General features: G+C 37.4%; 1 pseudogene; it reads right to left on the bottom strand.

Annotated features, from left to right (window-relative positions):
- Positions 1-4,536: 4,536 nt before the first annotated feature.
- On the bottom strand, positions 4,537-5,163 carry LOC149260651 (DNA repair protein RAD51 homolog pseudogene; annotated as a pseudogene).
- Between the last annotated feature and the right edge of the window lie 240 nt (positions 5,164-5,403).

Raw genomic sequence — 5,403 nt, 5'->3', positions numbered from 1 at the left:
TCTTAATTTCCATGCCCAAAATATAGTTTGCAACACCACGATATTTCAAGTCTAATTTGGAAGACAATTGGGTCTTCAAATCTTGGATAATTTCTTTGTCATTTCCAACCAACAACATATCATCCACATACAAGACCAGATAAATAACATGGTCACCAATTAATTTAAAATACACATAGTGATTTTCTTTGCTTCTGGTGAAGCTAAGTCCCCATATAAATGTATCAAATTTTTGATACCACATCCTTGGTGACTATTTTAGCCCATACAGAGACTTTTTTAACTTGCATACCAGTTCTTTCTTACCCTTCACCATAAAGCCTTCAGGTTGCTTCATGTAGATCTGCTCTTCCAGATCCCCGTGAAGAAATTTTGTCTTCACATCCATTTGTTCTACCTCAAAATCAAAAGCAGCAACAACATATAAAAGTAATCTAATAGAAACTACCTTGGCAACAGGAGAAAAAATATCACCAAAATCAATTCTCGACGCCTGGGAATAACCTTTTGCTACCAATCGAGCTTTGTATTTATCCAACTTTCCTTCTGCAATCATCTTCTTCTTGAACACCCATTTGCTGCCAATGGGTTTCCTTCCAGTCGGAAACTCCACCAGATCCTATGCCTCATTTTTGTGCAAAGATGCCATTTCATCAACCATGGCCTCTTTCCAGAGTTTGTCATCCTCTGAATCTACTGCTTCCTTCACAGTTATGGGATCATCATCAGTGATAGATAAAGAAAAATTTGAATAGAAAGCAGATGAACTATACTTTTCTGGCTTCCTTCTTTCTCGAACTGATCTTCTCACAACCGGAGTTTGTGGCTTTTCATCTTCTGATTCCTCTTCTGCTGTAGAGTATGATTCTTCCTCCTTTAGCTCAAACTCTATCTTCTCAAGTTCCTTTGATAGGACTTCATGTTTAACAACATCTTTCACCTCTCTAAACACCACATTTCGGCTGTACACAACCTTCCTTGTTACTGGGTTCCAAAGCTTATAACCCTTTAAACCATCCTTATACCCAATAAAGATGCACTTTTCAAATTTACTATCCAACTTGGTTCTTTTCTCCTTTGGAACATGAACATATGCATCACATCCAAATACCCTCAGATGTGAAAGAGAGGGTTTCTTACGAGTCCATACCTCTTGTGGAGTCTTATCCTCCAATGTTGATGAAGGTGATCTGTTGACCAGGCAACATGTTGTCTCTACCACCTCTGACCAGAATTTCTATCCTAACCCAACACCACTGAGTATGCTTCTTCCCCTTTTCATCAACGTTTTGTTCATTCTTTTTGCAACTCCATTTTTCTTAGGTGTGTATGGAGTAGTCTTCTTCCGTGCTATACCACACTTTTTACAGAATTCTTCAAATTCCTTGTTGCAAAATTATCCACTGTTATTTGTCCTCAACACCTTTATCTTCTTCTCTGTCTGGTTTTCCACCAGAGCCTTCAATTCTTTAAACCTGTTAAAGACTTCAGATTTCATTTTGAGTAAATATATTCATGTATTCTTTGAGAAGTCATCTATAAATGATACATAGTACACAGACTTACTCAGTGATGGAACCTTCATAGGTCCAAACACATCACTGTGCAAAAGCTCTAATATATGTTTCGCCCTCTTACCATTAGAAGGGAAACTTACCCGATTCTGCTTCCCATATACACAATTTTCACAGAAATCAAAATCCAGAGAGCTATTAGCCATACCTTCTACCATACATTTACCATGAAGTATCTGAAAGCCCTTCTCTCCAATATGTTCAAGCCTTTGATGCCATAGCATGTGTAGTGCCCTCCTCTAGTTGACTGATAGTTATATGACACTCACATTTATTTAACCCTAAGGCCCACACATTATTCTTTGAGAAACTCAAGTTGAGGATCCGGGCACATGTCTCTGTTATTAATAATTGAGATATTAATGGTTGTGATGTTTATGTATGTTCTCCATTGATATTATGATGAAGATATCATTAATGGTTATGTATGTTATCTATTGGTATTATGATGATTGTAGCATTAATGGTTATGCATGTTCTCTATTGATATTATGATGATTGTATCATAAATGGTTAATTTTGGTCTCTATTGAATTTATGATGATGATGGCAGTAAAGGATATGTATGCTTTCTATTAAAATCATAATGATGATAGCTTTGATGGATATGTATGTTTCTATTGATGTTACGATGTTGATAGTTTCATGGATATGTATGTTTCCATTGATGTTTTGATGATGATAGCCATGATGGAGGTGTCCCCTACATTACCTACTTGCATTAGTTTTGGTTCACAATGAACAATGATGCGAACGACTAGGTGATGTTAATGGTGCTATTATGACAATGACTAACACTAAGAAACCTTGTTACTGATGATTATTGAGAATAGCAGGAAACCACCAGAGGCACTCACATATAACGAGTTGACGGCAATTGGTTTGATGAAAAATTTATATTATTTTATCTTTGAAATTCTAAGTCAATTTTGAAACCTGCTACATATGTTTATCTATATTCTGATGAGATGTTAGTGGTTGCACACACAGATTAGTTCCTTGGCTGAATGACTCACATATGGGTGATGGGGTTGTACAAATTGGATGGAACTGCATGCGAGGGGTGGGACAGTGTCCCTAATCTCATCCACTGGCACTCCCACTGTGACTTGGGTTGGAAAGGTTGAAACACCATCGCCTTGAAGATCACGATGTCATGAGGGCAGGTCCCAAAGTTGGGTCGCTCATGAGGATTTTACCGGGGGGCACACATCAAGGTGGATTCCCTTATCCCCAACACCATTAGTCTCACTATAGTAGGCAACATAAGAAATTATAGTGGTCTCTGTCATTGCACCTATACTTTCCCCTCGTAGCCACTGAATGCTTGAAGGGCAAGTGGTGTGGCACCCTTGGAACTTCAAGGGAATTTCTTGAAGGGAACAACCAACTTGGCACCCTTGGCATCACAAATAACTATTAGGCACAACACCCTTGGAACTTCAAGGGAAGTTCTTGAAGGGCACGACCAAACTTGGCACCCTTGGAATCAATAAAAATTAATAAATTAATAAATATAATCAAGATATGAAAACCATGTAAATTCATATCAAATGGTAAATAATGAGTAGAACCGAGGCAATTAAATCAAGAATAAAACTTGGGTTAAGGGAATCATAGGAAGAAATAAAATATCTTACCTTAAAAACTCTAACCTTCCCATCTTAAACAATTTTAGGTAGATAATGTAATTTAATTAGGTAAAAAGGGGAAAGAGGGACATAAATGTAAGAATAATTATTAATCTTAAAATAGTTAAACCTAGTTAGGAGAAGAGGATAGTGAATTAAAATAGGATTAATAAATTAAATTTTAGAGAAATTTAGAGAACCTCCATGTGGCAACAACCAACAAAAGAATATCCATCTAAGAGATAACTTGATTTAAATTAGGGAGTAGATAGGGGATCAAATCTTGACTTATCAATTGAATTTAGTAATGAACACAAATTAAGGAGTAAAAAGGGGTATCGAGAGACAACTAGGAGAAGAAATAGGAATCTTGTTGCGGTGAGGAAAATATTAGTTTTAAATTAAAATTTAAGTAAATAATTTTGGAGACCCTTAATGAGAGTGACACATGGGTGGGTGAATAATAAAACTATTGAATTATCAAAAATAATTAATTATGCATGAAATGTCAAGTGTCACCCATGAGGACTCCTATAAAATAAGGGGAAAGCCATGCGAGAAAGGACTTTTTACCCTATTGTTGGATGGATGAGACTATGTCAGAGTAGTGACTACGAACTATATTGAATTTGGTTAGGTAGAGGACTTTAGAGAGGGGACTCTTGAGTCAAAGAGTGCTCTCCTCTACCAGCTATTATATTCCTCCATTGTACAACCCCATTGTAGCTTTGGGGGTCTGCGGGGAAGAGGAGTATCCGAGTAGGCTGAGAGGTCAACTGGTGGGTCACTGCATTCGGATTAAGCACATCGCCATTCACACTCGGAGGTGACCGACAACAAAGGAATACAAGTAGTTGCAAATCAAATTTGAATCTCGTCTTCTGGTGAACGGTACCTATGTGTTACAATAATCTTTTGTATGATCTCTTTATGGCTTTAGTTAAATATATGTAAATTAGATGATATGTTCAATGAAATGAAATTCAGGGATGTGTTAGACAGTGCTTAACAAATTTGAATTCCCAATGTTATTCTCTTCTGGTTGTATTTTTATATTGATTAAAATAATAATAATAATAATAATAATAAATATATAGGGTTGGTCCCTACACTTGGTATCAAAGCTGTTGGTTCAACTCTTAGACCTTACACGCTTATCCAAATTGTTACGAGAGTTTTCCCTCGCTGATTTGCATTTTAGGCTTCCACTGTCATTATTGTTATTTCTACTTACCATTCCAGTATCACTGGTAACACTGGCCTCCTTATTGACCATGTGTATCATTCCTGCGGTATTTGCAATATGTTCAGGACCCATGATAGTGTTATTTTCAGGTTCTTTTAGGGTTCGGAAGACTTTTAAGGAACTTAGCAAGATGCAATTGCCTTACTGATAATTCGCCCCTGCCCATAAAGTTCGTTCTATAAAGGGATGTAGCACTATCCACGACCATCAGAGCAAACCTTGTCTCTGCCATCATAGGAGTTGCTTCCAACAACAACCTAGATTGATGATCCGTATTATATACTCTGGCATAGGCAACGTTATCCAACACATCTGCTCCATTGAGCCCAAACCTTTCTACGATCTGTAAAAGTCATTGTGGTATGAAGGTTCCCTCGGCATCAATGAAAAGTACTTTGCCTTCACCGCCTCCCTGATCTAACAAAAATTGACAAGTAAGGCAGAGACGTGTGGCATAATTGGGTTTTTCCTGTTTGAAATTCCCCATTGATCTCTGTGATTGATCCTCTCTCCACCCCTCCTTCTAATAGCTTGTTAAGCTCCTTCTTGGGGAAATATGCAACAAATTCTACCATACAATACTGGCATCTTTGAGCTTTTTAATATTAACAGCAGATATCCCACAAGCCTGGAGTTTCTCAATGGGATAGGGTCCATGATGTTGCTCCTCTACTTTTTCATCTTCCTTGGAGATCTGTGGCTGTTGCTCCATGGGAATATTACTGAGAAAGCGAGTTTAGAAGGAAACCCAATACGAAATAAGTGCGTTTGGTGCTACCCAGTTGACCCTTCGATCAGTTTCAGGTTGTTCCTCACCAGAAGAGTGCGTTTTTTTTTTTACATTGTCTGGTGTGCTCTTCCTCATTTTCTTCACATCTACCAGATTTAATCACTGTATCACCTTTTGATACCTAAAAGTATAATCATGCCCCTAGATTCAACTATTAAGAAT

Source organism: Pinus tabuliformis, chromosome 6 (genome assembly GCF_031772625.1).
Source record: "Pinus tabuliformis cultivar Carrire ecotype Pingquan chromosome 6, CPIR1, whole genome shotgun sequence".
In the NCBI taxonomy this organism is placed as follows: Eukaryota; Viridiplantae; Streptophyta; class Pinopsida; order Pinales; family Pinaceae; genus Pinus; species Pinus tabuliformis.
This window is presented reverse-complemented; position numbering and strand designations above follow the sequence as displayed.